Source organism: Choloepus didactylus, chromosome 9, assembly GCF_015220235.1.
Source record: "Choloepus didactylus isolate mChoDid1 chromosome 9, mChoDid1.pri, whole genome shotgun sequence".
NCBI classification, from domain to species: Eukaryota; Metazoa; Chordata; class Mammalia; order Pilosa; family Megalonychidae; genus Choloepus; species Choloepus didactylus.
The window spans coordinates 109,092,992-109,110,127 of NC_051315.1; the positions used below are offsets into that span (position 1 = coordinate 109,092,992).

The following is a 17,136-nucleotide window of genomic DNA, read 5'->3' on the forward strand; positions in this document are numbered from 1 at the left end:
GGCTGGCTGCTCTCAGATTCTCTGGTGTCTGGTCTCAGTCTATCTATGGTTGGAGTTTGGATCAGTAGAATGAGTTTTCGATAAGGGCTGCCACTGCAGTTCTCCCTTCTCCTTCCCGGTGCTGACAGCTCCTCCTCCCACGGAACTGAGCCTGGCAGGGAGGGGTGTGGGTCCGGTGGCCACAAGAACTTACAGATTTCGCTGATCTCAGCAGTTCCATGTTTGCATGAGTATTGTATGAAGTATGCTCAAAGTCAGATTGCTCTGTGGTGTCCAGTCCACGCAGTTCCTGGCTTTCTACCTACTTTCCTGGAGGAGTAACTAAAACATACAGCTCACCAGTCCGCCATCTTGCCCCGCCTCCCCAATCTCGTAAGTTACATCTTAATAAACCTGACTGGGCTTTCCTTGAGGAAAAGATGCTTGAACCAAGATAAGAACTATCCAGCCCTTCCCATCCTCTCTCCCTCTCAGCTCGCCACAGTAGAAGCCTGAATCCTGTGGAATGGAGATGGGTCAATATAGGAAATGAATCCTTCAGGTCTCATTCTTCCAAGCAAAGGTCATCCTGGGAACACTGAAAATTTTGCTCATGGAGGAGAAAGAGGAGATGAGGTGACAGTTGATACAAAACCAGAATAGGGACATTGGTATTTTATCCCGATATGTCAGTCTTCTGGGATCCTCAGTGACCCTGCTGATCGAGCAGAACTGCCACTATCCCATACATGAATTTGGGTGAGTTAGAAAAAGATGCCCATTTCTCTAGGAAGACACAGTCTTGTGTCAGAGCACTGAACTTGAGATCCAAAAATGGACTGGATTTCTAACCCCAGGAACTAGCTCCTCCAACCCAAACCAAGCACACTTGTCCAGTGAACAGCCTGCACATCCATACAGACTGGATCTCTGTATGGAAGTCACAGTGAGTGGGATGGCTGTGAAACCTAGACTAAATGGATCTAAAGTACACTACGTAATGCATACTTAGATGTGTGTGTCCTGCTGAGCAAATAAAAGTTGCCAAAGATTGTCAGAGAAGTCCAAGGGGAGCAGCAGGAAAGAGAACCAGCAAAGCCATCATCTACTGGAATGTATTCACCAGGGCCAACTTACCAGGAGACAATAAGAAAGCAAAGAGTGGACATCTAAGCCATGAGGAAAAAAGAAAACCAAAAGCAGATTGTTGGCCCCTTGGTGATCAGGTGCCTGGGAAAATCAGACAGTCTGACTTAGACTACCTAGAATGTGCCTAAATCCTGTTTTAGAGCAAAAATGTTTAACCCGAGGTCCGTGAATGAGTGCCACTGGGTCTCTGAACCTCCTAAAATTGTAGCATTACTTTGCACGTGTGTATACGTACACATTTTTCTATGGAGAGTGTTCTTAGCATTCATCAGATTCTCAAATTGAGGACCACTGATCTCAAAATGCACAGATGGCCAGTCTGAGTTGGTCCGAGCATCTTCTGTGGAGAAAGAAACATCCCGTCATGAGATGTCCTGTCAGGGAATAAAACTATTTACTGTTATGGCCAAGGAAGTTGTTTCTTCCCTTAGGAAGGAAGTGCCCATATCTCTGAAGTACCCTTTTCCTCCTGTATAGAGTTTGGCACCCCCTTGCCCATAAGAACCAACGGTGACTCTGATTGGCTTGCGGTTTCTGAATGAGGGTACCTAGCATTGAACAGGCAAAGTATGTTTGACAATGGATGGTCAGTACTTCAACTAAGTTACATTTAAATCATCTTTCCCTTCGCAAGCTTATAATATTTAATTTTCTCCTTTGAAATCACCCAAGTCATTAGAATGTAGGGTATAGTGGGTGAGAATCTGGGCACTGGGGTCCTTCAATCTAGGGTTCCACGCTTGGCTCTTCCAGCTACCCGCTGCAGAACTCTGAATGTTATTTAATCACCCTGAACTTCAGTTTCTGCACCTGTAAAATGGGGATAATAATAGCCTCTAACTTATAAGGTACTGTGAGGATAAACAATCAATTAATCCATGTAAGGCGCTTAATACAGTGCCTGGCATCTAGCAAGTGGCCAAAACAGGTTAGCAATATTATTCATCCTATGGCTCCCTTTTTACATTTTTGTTTTGCTTTGTAGTTTTTTTTAATGGAGATATAATTTATATACAGTGGAATTTACAGGTTTTAAGTGCAAATTTCCATAAGTTTTAATGAATCCATGCCTCTTTTTGACAAGCAAAAAGCTCATGCTCTTTCTGTAGTCTACCTTCTGAAACTTTTTTTGTTTTCTGAATATAGAATCATAATATATAATCTATGAAAAATTTATATCTCCTCTCTCCCCTCCACAGACAGATTCTAAAATATCTCCTTCTCACCCCTAGTCCAATTTAAAACTGGAAGGAACTTGGGACAGTCATTTTGCCCTTTCCCTGCCTCCTGGAGAGGTTGCAAATAAATCTTTTGTATTTTTAGATCCCCAAGGAAAGCATTTCTATAACCTCCCTCAGCCACCTTTTTCAGAGCTTAGCAACACTTAGCACTAGAAAGCTCTGTCCTTGACTTTTAAATGAGAAATAACCAATATTGATATCATGCTAAAGCAATGTTCACAGAGCAAGAGGAGGCAGGTAGAGATGAGTGAACTTATCAAAGTATGGGCACATGCACACATGTTGAGAATGGTGGGGTGGGATGCAAACTGAGGCTGTGCTCCGACAGGATATGAGCACCACTCAGCTCCAGCCCATTGGTCCCATGGGTGATGCAGGTGAGTCTACAGTTGCCAGATCCTTGGATTCTAAGGAGGGGGAGGGGGACACAGAAATCTGTATTTTTATGTGAAATATGATGTTTAAAAGTTGGCTCACTTAAAAAAATAAAGGACTCTGTAGACCAAGAAGAAAAAAAAATGTGCACTGTCAAATGCAGTTCATGGCTCACAGTTTATAATCTCTGTTTTAGAGTTTACACAATGTTTTCATGCCTACTATCTCATTTGAATATACCTGAAAGTCAGGGAAGGCAAAGAGCTATACAATTCCAGTTTGAAAATATGAAATAACGAGGCTCAGAAATACCAAGTGAGCTGTTCTCAGTACACAGCTGGCTGAACCAGGTCTTGTGGATCTATTTCACTGTTGCTCCCACTACATCCAATTTTCATCTTCCAGGGGCCATTAGAGCATTTGTTCACATCTCAGCGGTTGGAGCCACCACCTGCACTTTATCAGCTGTTTATAGAAAATGCAAGAAGGAATGAGGAGCAACAGAAAGAGTAAATATGTGGATAAATGTAGTTGAAAATTGATTGTGCAAAGCAATAACAATGATATCTTGTGGGATTTAAAATATTTGTTGAACTAAAATCCATGAAAAAATAATAAAAATGGCTAGAAGTGGTTAAAATCTTCTAAGGTATTAGCACTTTCAGGAATGGGAGAAGTACTAGTTATATTAGACTGTAGTAAGCAAGGGTGACCACCAGAAGAAGATAAAAATGTGTAACTAAAAAGCTAATAAAGAGCAAAAATACTGGAGTAATACTAAAGAAGGAAAGAAAGGAAAGGGAAAAAAAATAACACATAACAGCTGAAACAAACAGAAAACAAATAGAAAGATGGTAGATAAAGGCCCAACTATATCAATAATTATATTAAAAGTAAATGGAGTAAATACTTTAATAGAAATATAAAGATTGTCAGACTGGATAAAAAATTAAAGATCCAATGATATGTTCCTTAAATATAAGGGTGCAAAAGGATGAAAGTTAAGGATAAAAAAAGATACACATTGTAAACATTAACCAAAAGAAAATTGTGTAGCTATACTGTTACCAGACAAAGTAGACTTTCTAGCATGAAATATTTAAAAAGAGGGACATTTTATAATGATAAAATGGTCAATCTATTGGGAAGGCATAACAATTCTTAATTTATTTATAACATATATGACTCAAAATTTATAAAGCAAAAATTGACAGATACAAAAGGAAAAACAGAAAAAGTCACAATCACAGAGGGAAAGTTTAACCCATCCCCCTCAATAACTGATAGAAAAAGTAGACAAAGAGTAATCAAAAACGATATCGAAGAGCTGAAAAATATGATTGACAAGCCAACTTAACCTACAAGCTTACATAAAATACTGCTTATGACGTTGACAAAATGCACATTCTTTTCAAGTGCACATGAAACATTTCCCAAAACGGAACATACACTGTGCCAAAAGCAGTTCTAGCAAAATTTTAAGAACTAAAATCATTGAGAATATTCTCTTACTATGTGAAATTAAACTAGAAATCAATGATAAAAAAGTAAGTAGAATATCACCAGAAGTTTGGAGGTTAAGCAATAAACTTCTAAATAATCCACAGGTCAGAGAAGAAATCACAATGGAAATTTGCAACCTTGATAATAAAAATATGACATATCAAAACTTGGGTGATACAACTAAAGCTTTACTTATAGATTTATATGTTTATATTAGAAAAAAGAAAGGCTACAAATCAATAACCTAAGTATTCACCTGAAGAATTTAGAAAAAGAATGGCAAATTAAACCTAAAGTAACTAGAAGGAAGGAGATGATAAAAATAAGATCAGAATTTAATGAAATAGAAAACAAGTGCACATTAGAAAAAAATCAACAAACCAAGTCTTTAAAAGACTAATAAAATGGATAGATCTCTAGCAAGACTCAGCAAGACAGAAAGAGCGAAAGTACAAATTGCCAATATCAAGAATTAAGATCACCACAGATCTTTCAGATATTAATAGTTTATAATAGGATATAAATCTTTATGTCAGAAAACTTGAAAATTTAGATAAAGGGACAAATATCTAGAAAAACACAATTTGCAAAATCAACATAAGAACAGAAAGGAAATCTAAATATAGCTACAAAAGAAATTGAATCTGTAATTTAAAATCTTCTCATAAACCAAACTCTAGGCCCAAATGGCTTCACTGATGAATTATTCCAAATATTTAAGAAAGAAATAATACCACTCCTACATAAACTTCAAAAAAGGGAGGAGGAGACTACACGGTATGAAGCCAGCATAACTTTGATCCCCAAATCTGACATGGACATTATTTAAAAAAAAGAAAATTTCAGGCCAATCCCTTCCATAAACATAGACACAAAAATCCTAACAAAATACTAGTGAACTGAATCCAGTGACACATTAAAAGCACAATACATCATGACCAAGCGGATTTATTCAAGAAATGCAAGGTTTGTTTAACAAATGGAAACAAATCAATGGAGTTCACTACATGAACACAATAAAGCAGAAAAATTATATGACTATTTCAATAGATACAGAAAAATCAATTAACAAAATTTAACAGCCATTAATGATAAAAGTTCTTAGCAATCTAGGACTGGGAAAGGATTTCTAAATCTTTTAAAGAACACCTACATATTCTGCAGCCAAGTAAGCCGACCCTCCTCCTTTCCCCATGGGGCCCAGCGGGCCACGGCTACAGACAGTGGTCTCCTCGATAGTGTACGCAGACTATTGCTTGTATGGATTGCCCTAACGGGCCCTGGAGACAGCCCTTTCCTGTTGATATTCACGTCTGACCTCCTGCCATCCCTAATTTAGGCTCCAGACAGGTATGCCAGGTGATGTGCATCTACCAAGCTTCAAAACAAAGAGCCTGTGATTGAGGTACTAGGCAGGGCCAAGTTCAAGTTTCCTGGCTGCAGAAAAATCCCTATCTCCAAAAAGTGGAGCTTTATCAAGTTTAATGCTGATGAATTCAGAGTCATGGTGGCTGAGAAGCGCCTCATCCTAATGGTTGTGGGGTCAAAAACATCCCCAATCGTGGCCCCTTGGACAAGCGGTGGGCTCTGCACTTGGGAAGACTTTGCCAGCACTGCCCTCACCCAACTTGTGCCCACTGATAAACTACTTCCTGGCTGATTAAAAAGAAAAAAAGAATATCGACAAATATTCTACAGCAAACGTAACATTTAATGGAGAAATTGTGACCGATTTCCCCTGAAATCAGCAATGAGACAAAGAGGCTCACTATCACCATTTCTATTCACACTTCAATAAAACAAGAAAGAAATAAAGTGTTGCAAGAATTGAAAAGAAAGGAAGAAAACTCATTATTTGTAATCAATAGGATTGCATACATGGGGAAAAAACACAAAATAATCTATAAATTATTATAATTAAAAATTGAATTCAACAAAATTGCTGGATTTTAATGTTAATGTAAACAATCAATTTATATTTCAGTGGCAAACAAAGTAGCATTTTAAAAATATCATAGACAATGGCATCAGAAATTTCAAATACTTAAGAAAAAAATGTTATGAAAGATATGCAAGATCTTTATATGGAAAACTATAAAACTTTACTGACAAATTTAATTAAATGTAAAAAGGTTCATTCTCCCCAAATGCATCGTTGGATTCAAAGCAATCCCTGTCAAAATCCCAGCTTTTTAATGGAAATTGACATGTTGATTCTAAAATTTGAAAATTTATATGGAAAGGCAAAGGGCCAAAGTTAACCAATACAATCTGAGGGAAAAAAAACAAAGTTGGAGGATGTGCAGTACCAGATTTCAAAACTAATGATAAAGCTACAGAAATTAATTCAGTGTGGTGTTGGCAAGGATGCAAGGAAATAGGCACCTTTCTAAGAAAGCAGGCTGGTTTGTCAGAAAGAATTCACTAAATCACTGATTTTCCAAATAGCCAGTCTGTCTAATAAGTATGCAAATATACCAAATTTACTGATTTACCATACACACACATGCACACTCACACTCAAAAACAGATTCTGGAATGTTGTGACGATTAGCATGGGGATGGAAACTTCAGAACTGCTTCCCACTGTTCAAATGGCTATGTGCAATTTCCAGTAACAATGTATGATTTGTATAATTTTAAAGAAATAAATAAATAAACAGTATTATCAACTTGGTAGCAATTTTCAGAAAATTTATATAGTTCACAATTCAGGGCAAAAATGGTCAAAACCTAAGACAGAAGATACCAATGGCAGAACAGAATCACCAAATCTGATATACATTTATCATAAATATGAGATAACCAAGGAAAGAGCCAAACATAATTGGCCCCAAATCTTATAAATACCAGAAGACGGGCCAAGCAAAAAAAAAGGCGGAAACCATCACATCTATTTAATTCCAGAAATTAAAAATTAAGGCTGATAATGCTATTTGAAAGCTGATGAGAGAATGCCCCAAATGTCTAAAGATTGGAAAAACAGAAAATGACAGGCAAAAGCACTAAAAAGTGCCTGAAACAACTGCATCACGGGGGAAATGCCAAAATTTTAAAATTTAATCGCTATAAATGCATTAAGGCTGGTATGCAATTTGGAGTATTAGCAAATGAATGCTAAAAATGCATTTAACTGAAAAAATTTAAGATAGTTACCAGCATACTAAAGAGGAATCAGAAACAGTCCCATCTGATATGAAATCCTGACATTTTGGTTTCTAACAAGGAGTAATTGGGGTATGATGACTTGGTAGCAGTTTGAGGAAGTGGTGACATAAAAAGTAAGCTGTTAAAAGCAGCATCAAAGGAATGTGAGAACCCAGAAGAGATTATATAATGACTAGTATGCTAAGTGCTTCAGATATGATAGACATTAAGCAACAGTATAAAATTATTGAGGAAGGATAAAGAGTAAATTGGTTACTAATCCTTAAAAATGCTGAATGACTAGTAAGCTAAGAGAGGAACTAAGAAGTGACAGTAGCACCTGTAATGCATATTAAATTGTCTATTAATCACTAGAAATAAACCAAGGTACTATTGAGAAATTAGCTGACAACTCATAAAAACGCTGAAAGTGTGACAACAGAAAACAACATTAAAAAGGAATTCGAACGTGGTCAGTAAAAACCGAATAAGTCTCATTTAAAAAGCCAAAATTCTGGTTTCTAATGAGGAAAATACTTTTCTGAATATTAAAGATACTCCCACAAAGCCCCATCATTTCAACAAACTGAGCAATCCTCAACTACTGCTATGAGAACAAAATGAAAAACAGCCCACTCAAATTTGATGGCAATTTTCAAAAGTCACAGGAAAACTTACCCGTGCAGTAGAAATAGCTTTACAACAATGTTAATTGGTACAATTGTTAAATAGTTTATTTTGTTAATGGGTCATTTAACGAATTGGCTTGGCTTGCTTGTCTATTTATTTTTAATCTAACTGGTCATTTTGTGAATTGGTCATTTGATAAATAGATTTTTTGCGGAATGGCTTTAGATGAATTCAGTGTTGGTAACTTCACCCAGAAACATTTGTTCTATAGCTAGTGGAGAATGCAAATAGATTTTTTTAAAAGCAATTTTGCAATCTTTCTTAAAAGCTATGAAAATGTACATGTTCTTTGACCAGCAATTCCACTTCAAGGCAATTATTCTGAAGAAATACTGACAATGTGCAAAAAGATTAGGCTTCATGATTTCATAATAGAATTGTCTGGTATGGTAAAATATTAAACGCAAGCTAGAAATTTCAATAAGAGGAGACTGGTTAAATAAATCAAGTGAATGTGTACAGTGGACAGTTAGGAAGCTTTAAAAATTGTGCTGTAAAAGAATATTTAATGTCTTAGAAAGTTGTCAAAGCATTATTACTAAGTTTAAAAATAAAATAGGTTGCAAAACAGACGGTTACTACTTTAGTTTAAAACAAACAAAAAATTTAATAAAAAAGTCTTAGGTGTAGGACTGAGGGGGTAAACTCCAAAATACTAACTGTGGTCATTTGGGGGGGGGGTGGCATTATGGATAATTTTTTTTTCTTCCTTTTAGTTTACCTCAATTTTCTAAATTTTCCACACTGCATGTGTATTGCATTTTATGAAGGGGAAAATATCACCCATTATTGTGGAACCCAGGAAACTTATCAAACCTCATCGTATGTGAGACCTTGAATGAGCCCCTAGACCTCCTTCCAAACCTTTGAACTTCTCTTCCTGGAACTTTGTCCTTCTCCCCTTGTCTTTCCTTTCCCTACTTTAAAATACTGTCAATGACTCTTCACTTTTTGGAAACCATGCCCCATGAGCTCCAGCATTGCTGGACTTTTGAACAGTTACATGTTGTATGTTGCTTGCATCCAGTAACTATTTATTGATGGCAGGTACTTTGCTGGGCACAAACCATATCAAGAGGTGGAAGACATTCCTGAGTGCTGATACTCTAGAAGAAGAGACAGATATTCAGAATATTGCACTGCAATATGATATATGCTCTACTTAAAGTATGAGCGAGGCAAGGGGTTGTAAGACCACAGAGGTCAGTGGTGACTTCACAGAAAAGTAACATTGAGTTGGACCCTGAAAGGAAGAGCAGACGAGTCTGCAGTTATCAAATGTTTGTTATGACCAGGCTCAGTGCTAGGGAGTTCTTGTACCTTCTCTCATATCACCCTCACAGCAATCTCACTAGGTTGATTATCAGGCATCCTCTTCCTTCCCTCCCCCCCTGCCCCACTTTTTCTAACACAATGTAGAACACTAAAGCTCAAGAGGGTCGAGGAGTTTGCCCCAGGTCACTGCGCTGGTCACTCCTCGCCTTGCCCTGTTTTGCTCTGTATTGCAGGACACTGACCCCTGCAAACTCCATTTCCCAGGCTCCATGGCCAACTGGTTCAGCCAACTGGGAGGCTGGAGGGTGGGACTTAGGATAAAAGGTACTTCTTCCTTCCCTCCCAGTTTAGGGTGTGTAGGTCAGCACGGTCTGTCTCCTCCTTGGTTCCCTCCCCCAACCCTCCCCCCACCCCCCTCCCCCTTCCCCCACTCTGGACCATCCTTCTTCTGTGTTCCCAGTTCCCACCAGAAGCCACTAGAAAGGGGCTCTAGTAACTCACCTCCTAGAGGAGGTAGCAGCTTTCTACATTGCCTATCCCTGCTCGGGCTCACCGTCTCCTGTTTGGCCTTATATCTCCTCCAACACCTTTGTAACTAATTCCCTGTATTAAAATCCCTCCTTGAACTACTTAATGTGGGCTCCATTTTCCTGAACAGACCCTGACACCTATAGTCACACTGCTAAAAGTTGGCTGAGCTAGGATTTATACTCGTGGCTCTTGGACTCCAAAGTCTTCAAAGATAATAGCCCACATTTACTGAGCACTTACTAAGTGGCAAGGTCGCTAAATGAATCATCTCATTCAATCCTCCCAACAACCCTATGAAGTGGGTGCCATTAGGATCTCCCATTGACAAGAAAATAGATGACCACCCAGGAAATAAAGCAACTTGCCCAAAGCCACACAGCAAGTAAGTGGGGGGAGGAAGAATTGGCCCAGGCAGGTTGAGTCCAGGGCCTGTGTTCTGGTGACCCCAGATTGGACAGGAGGGAGCGGGGTGGGGTGGGGTGAGGGAGATACTCAGGAGAGGTGGGTGTTAGGTAAGGGCACAGAGAAGAGCGCAACTGTCCTCGGGCAAGTCCGTTGACCTTGCAGCTGTCCAGTTCCTCAGCTATAACTTGAGAGGAGTCTGACTGCCAAGACCCCACCCCAGTCAACATCAGCCCCATCACACTGAGCACCTGTGAAAAAAGAAAGCTTGCTTTTGCCTCTGATAGAAGAAAAGATGCTAAGAAATCTAAAGTGCAGTGTTAAATGACCCAGCCTTCCCCCTGCCACCCTCATCTCCACCGTCCCTCTCCCCAGTCATCCTTCCTCAATTGGGAAAAGCCAACAATCCCTTCGGAAAATCCACCCATCCTTCAGAGTTGAGCTCCCTTGGCATTTGCACACTGCAGGGAATTCAGGTTGCTCTGACTCTAATTAGCAGGTGCTAAGCAGTTTCCACATTTCTTAGTAAATATGTCAAAACACAAAATCCATTCATTCTTTCCTCTTCACCCTGCCCCCTTCCCCTCCTCCTTTAAAACAGGCTCATCTCTCCTAGCTGCCTCAGCCAAGAAGTGTTTTTCTTCAGCACGAACGGAAGTGGCGTTAACCCGAGGATTCTGGCAGTTTTGCAATCCTTTTCAAACTGTCATCCACCCTCCTGGTCATTCAGGCATCTGCTCATCCGTTCATTCATTTGCCAGCTCTGGGGCCAGCACTGACATGGTGCTGTGGGTTTTACCCCGGTTGCTAAGGTATGAGGCCGGCACCACCAGGGATCCCATGGAGAACCTGGGGGAGACACCCCATTATCACCCAGGGCTCGGCCGAGGTTATAGGGTCCCACGGAGCCCCGGGGGAGTCATGCACTTAATTTCTACCATCTCTCTCGCCCTCCTGCTGGGGCGATTCCAAAACAACTCCTTCCATCAAGCAGCAGCTGCCTCGCCTCCCCGCTGGGCTGCGCTCCCCAGCGCCGGCCCCCTTCCCTCCGAGCCGGCCAGGATGGGGGAGCAGCACTTCCAGCCCCAGGCGCCGCCGCCCTCTCTTTCCCGCACCTCCCCGCAGCCTTCCCACGCGACCCCACGCCCGGAACAAAGGAAACAGGAAATCGGGAGGGTGGGGCCGCGGTTGAGACCTGTCTGCTGCCGGGTTTGTTTTACAACCTGGGAACTTGGAATCGCTCCTGATTCTCAAGGCCAAAATGAGGGACCTGGGGGTGGGACTAGGGAGAAACTTTCCCATCTTAGTTTTTTGTTTTGTTTTATTTTAACTAGGGTAAAGCAATAATATAAAGATCCAAAATGGTTTTGAAGTTTGGAGGTTAGGTTTCACCCAGGGGGCCCCGCGGTGCCCTCCGCAGCCTTGACTTTGGCAGCCTTCATCCCTACGCTCTCTTTGGGGGGCTGGGGGCGGGGGGGGAGGTTTCCAGACCTGTGTCTCAAAATGATAATCATTAACCCCACCCAATGCCCACCAAAGCCCGTGATTTTGACCAACTCTGCCCCCCTTCCTTTGTAAGTAGCTCCGCCTGGCTGCAAGACACCCCTGCTGTCACCGCCCTGCTTTCCCCACTCTGTCCACCATTCCAACACATTCCTCCTGTGATGCTCCTGGCTAGGACCTCAGGTCCAAAAAGGGAAAGGATTTGATCCTTGCCATTGATGAGCAGCTCCTGGCTGTAGGCAAGATAGATATATCAACCCAATAATTTCGGGAGAGGAAATGGAGCTGGGGGTGGGGGGTGGTATGACAGAGGATGTAGAGAACTACAAGATATCAGGGCTGCGGGGGCTTGGAAGCTCCACTGGCCCATGCTGCTCAGGATAAGACAACTGAGGCTCAGAGAGGTGAAGTGACTTGCCCAAGATCCCCCAGCCATCCAGGGTCGAAGTAAGACCCCCCAAAGAAGCCTCCTGATTTCTCAAGTTGAATGTCTCCATGTTTCTGTCCACGTTGTGTAGGAGAACCTCAACTCCACAGCACCTCCTTAGACCCCCTACTCACCCCCACCTCCCCCATTCTCCTCTTTGGCTTCTCAAAGGATTAACCCCACTTCCTTCTGCTATCAAATCCTCAAGCTTTTGACTCTAAAGTGCCCGGGGCACAGGCAAGCAGCTGCTAGAACCATGGCAAGAGGGCAGGCAAGCAACGAGAAGTGCCAGCAAAATCATTTTCATTAATTTATACCATTTCGCAGCTCCTCCAATCTGCCTGCTCCCTGCTGGTCCCGCTATGTCCTGACTGAGATTGCTGTTCTGTTTGTTTCTATTGTCTGAGAAATAAAATGGTTTTGATTACACCCACAGTCTCTCATGAATGACTACGTTTTTTGGCTACCCACAAAGCAGAAGGCACCATGCCTCCCCTCTGTCACTGGCTTCTGGAAGAGGCCTGCTTACCACTGAGGGGGCCTGGGACTCCGGACAATGCCAGCCCCCCTCCCCTCTGTGGCTGGGTGTGGACTGAGGCTGGGGAGAGAGAGAGCTGGGTTAAAGGGTAAGGTAAAGGGTTAGGCTGGTTTTTTGTAAGTTTCAAAGAGGGGGAGATAAAGGAGAGAAAACAACCTGTTTTGAGGCCAGTCAACAAATAACACCCACTTGTGCCAGGCCCTGTTCTCTATGCCAGGGAGAGAGCAGTAAAGACGGGGGGGGCATAAATGCCAGCACATCTGGGCTAGGATGCTATGCATAATATTTAACAACTGGACCTGCACAGAAATCAACTAACTGTAGCCCTGAGACTGAATTCCAGAGGCGCCCTACTGTCCTGGGCTTTAACCCCTTACTGGCTGAATGCTGATGTAGTCAGGGAAGGGGAGTCCCAAGGGAGGGGCTGCAGTGCCCAGAGTGGTGGATCCCCAGATAGGAGCTGCTCACCAACCAGCGCAGAATTACGATATTACAGCAATGGTTAATGTCAGCCATGTTTGCAGAAGGTCAGGTAAGGGGGTTAGGTAGGGACTGTGGCAAACTGCCCATAGTTAGGGGGCCGCTGCTACTCAACAACCACCCATAATTGTCACATGGGAAGAAAGGGCCCAATGATTCCAGATCTTCCCTTTTTTCAAGAGTTAGATCTGGAGTGAGTATGTGTGTGAGAGAGCTCTTTGATTGGATATATATCCAGCCTGAGCCAAAGAAAATGTATCTTTGTCCCCCACCCCTACCCTCAGAACTTCCAGTTTGATCCAACTGGCCTTAGGATACTAGGAAGTACGCTGGACTTTACAGCTCATAATTGTAGCTAATTCCCACAACCCAGCCATAAAGTTTATGCTGTTTCCTCCTTTTGATAGAAAACTGAGAATCTGTTTTTTATAGGGTGATGAACCCATAAGGGTCTGGGATAGGAGAGGGCTGCTAGGAACCCAGGTCTGCCTGTCTCCAAAGAGGAGAAAGGACCCCTTTGGGTGCAAAAATGTTTTCATGTGCTTACTGGCACCTGGTCTGCTGATGGATGTGCCGGATTGCAGGCAGACCTGCAGAGGGACTGGCAGGGGAGTGGAGGGGGGTGCGACTGACCCAGGATGGCTATCAGAGTGGTGGGGAAGGGGTATAAATGGAGAAGTAGAAGTGGGAATGGGTGGGTACGTTAGAGAGCCTCTGGAGTATATTCCAGGTAGAGGAATGAATGAATTCGGGTCCTCGTCAGGGAGTCACAGACCCCAAAAGGAGATTCAGGGGGTGGGCTGAGGTTTGATTTTCCACATGCCTGGGGAAGGCCCACCTTCTCTGCTCTGGCCTCTCGGAGATGGAGACTGTTGAGAGTTGAAGTTGAAGTCTGGAGGACTTCGTGAAACTGGAGGTCAGGGAGGGTAGTTAGAAGGCTATTGCAGTATTCTGGGTATGGATAAAAATATCCACAGCTGCAATTGACACAAGGAGAAATTTGGTGGTGGTGGTGGGTGGTGGGGTGGGTGATGTTAAATACTAGAGTCCTTCTCGTAGGAGCCAGTGACTGATTCTGTATGGATGGGGTGGGAGGGAGAAGTTGCCCTGGTGAAACCCTCAGCAATACAGAAAATTGGGGAGGAGGGTTCAATTTTAGGAAGATGCTCTTAATGTGATGTTGGAAAAATTGAGTTAGTTGCAGGAATCTGGGAAAGGTCATTTTTACTTTGCAGCTCTGCAGTACAGGAAGGGAAACTAGAACGGAAGTTTCCTAACTTTTTACTAATCCACAGTAAAAATATACATTTAGAATTATGTACCCTTCCTACATGAGATGTACCATACCCTGATTCTGTTCTATCCTATTCTAGTCTATCTCGTGACAGTATAAGGGGTAGGGGAGGAAAATGCTGGCAGAAATTCAACCACGCAACTGATTCCTTGACCCAACAACGGGGAATGAATCCAAATTTGGACAGCACTTGAGCAGGGTGGAATGCATTGTGAGCGGCCAATTCTCGTATTCACCACACACAGACATTAAGAAAGATATAAAACCCAGGGCTAGAAACCGGAAAGGAAAGCATATTGGCAAGGAGGGGAGAGTCAGGAGTGTGTGATGCTGCAGAGGAATCAAGGAAGGCAGGCTTTTAAAAGGCCATTTAGTTTGACAATTAGATCATCAGGGACTGTCCAGGAAACATTTTCAGGCAGGTGGTGGAGGGGGAAGCCAGACTGCAAAACAGAATGGACAGGAGGAAATGAAAGAGGGGACTATACATTTAAGGGATACCAAGGTAGAAGGATTTGTTGCACGCCCTGCACACACCTGTATGAGGAGGAGAGGCAGTGACTGGCAGTGTCCGAAAGGGATGTGCGTGCGTGGGTGCACGGCGGGTGGTATGGAAAGCGAAGTCCCTGGGGAGATGGGAAATGCTGGGGTGAGACAGGACAAAGAGCAGTGGCGTAGGGTCATTTTGAGACGGAGGCAGGGTGCCTTTCTTTTCAGATAGGAGGGACAGCGAGAGACTCGGTAAAGACAGACATTTACAGAAGTGAAGAGGGAGCTGATCGCCGGCAGAAGGGGGAAATGATGGAATGTGAACGGATGACCCCAATTTTCTCAGTAAAGTAGGAGGCAAGGTTGTCTGCTGAGAATGAGGTTGGCAACTTGATGAGAAGGGGAAATGTTTAGAACAGCTGCTAGGGAGTGTCAACAAGCAAGGAAATTAAAAAAAAAAAAAAAAGCTGAACAGTCAGAGGTACAGTCTAAATAGCTTAATCTCTGAATTTTTCCTTTTCTGACTTGGAGGGTCTCTCCTTCCTTCTTTCGATACTTCCAGGGCAGAAGATACCCCTCCCCACCCCCGCCCCCGCCCCAGGGTGGCACTTCAGGCTCCTTTACCACAAGGGCTCATGGAATGTTGTTGATTCTCTGCTAAATGGCCAAAGAACACAAACCATTCTATCCTCAATTTGTTTTTTGTTTAAATTTCTTGCCTCTAGGCTTTCTAAGACGAGCTGCTTCTTTTAGCTCTCTGATTCTACTTCTAATAGATCTCTTGACAGCACAGCCTAGCCCATCTGGACCAATCAATCAGCCTTTATCATCAACTGGGCATTTTTCTCCCTTCTTCCTTTCCTGGGATTCTCCATCCTGTCTAAGCATTGGAATTGCCTGGGGAGAGTTAAAAATACTGATGCCAGGTTCCACTTCTGGAGGTGGATTTAATTGGTCTGGGCTGGTGACCCGGGCAGCTCTAAAATCTCCCCAGATACTTCTAATGTGTCAGCCAAGGATGAGAGCAACTGACTCCCTTGCTACCAAAGTGTGGACCACAAGTACCAGCACGGGCCCGGGAACTTGTATAATCTCAGGCCCACCCCAGACCTGTGGAATCAGAAAATGCACTTTACTAAGGACCCTGGCTGATTCATATGCATATGAATATTGACTCCCTATAATTGCTGTGTGGGGGGAGCGGTGATATAAAGATGACCTGCACATGTGGAAGAGCTCTCTCAAACTTGTCTTCTACTGGGGAGAAGGAAATGGAGGTACGTGGCCATAATAGGGCAGGCAGCATGTGGCAAGTAAGTGCCCAGGAGCATGGCCAGGGATGAAGAAGGGACACAAGGGGGTCTCGAGGAGGATGTGACACGTGAGGCAGGGCTTGGAGGAAGTTAGGGTTGGGTTGGTCAAGGAAAAGGGGAAGAATGTCGAAGGTAGATGAAAGCCCTTTGCAGCGGAATCAAAGGCATAGAGCCACAGGATGTATTGGGGGCACAGCAGACATGGGGTTTGGCCAGAGTGCCCGGCGGGAAGTCGAGGAAACCAGACCGAAGGCTGCCAAGAGGTTAGGTCCAAATCCCAGGGGTCCCTGATTGCCGCCACGCTGGAGATGTTTGCCTTTTTACCCTGGCAATGGGAAGCAGGAGAGTGAGCTGCAGAGAACTCACTATTATATGGGATCATTGGGTCGAGGGGTGGGCTGCATGCTGCCCCCTCCAATCTCTTCACTGAAAGGAGCAGCTTCAGGGGACGGGGGGGGGGTGGCAAGTTGGACCTTCTCAGGGGCCTCTGGTCCTGTCCTCCCACCTCCTGGCACTCCCCATGTGTGTACCTTTCTCGTGTCAACCATCGTCTGTGCGTCTGCAAATGCTGGGAGTGCCCCTGTCCCCCAGTTCTCTGGGGAGTGCTTGCCCATTCTCCTGGCACCAGCTTGAGGTTCTTCTTTCTCATCTATGAAGCTGCTCTCTTCTGACTCACTCCAGCAGAGGTGACCCTCCCTCCCTCTCTTCTGCCCATGCTGTAACCAGAACATCTCTCCAGCATGAACAATCATTTATTCCCACACCTGTCTCTCTTGTTCAGGTCGAGAAGGAACCATATC

The 17,136-nt window shown here is 43.2% G+C and overlaps 1 protein-coding gene and 1 non-coding gene across 2 annotated transcripts in view; one reads left to right on the forward strand and one right to left on the reverse strand.

The window, feature by feature from the left end:
• The window catches only part of MARCHF4 (membrane associated ring-CH-type finger 4), a 106,053-nt gene that overhangs the window by 71,866 nt on the left and 17,051 nt on the right, over positions 1-17,136 (reverse strand). The gene's annotated exons all lie outside the window — the stretch shown is intronic.
• On the forward strand, positions 5,406-5,539 carry LOC119545016. The gene has a single exon (XR_005219007.1). It is a non-coding gene; the product is annotated as a small nucleolar RNA SNORA70 (small nucleolar RNA).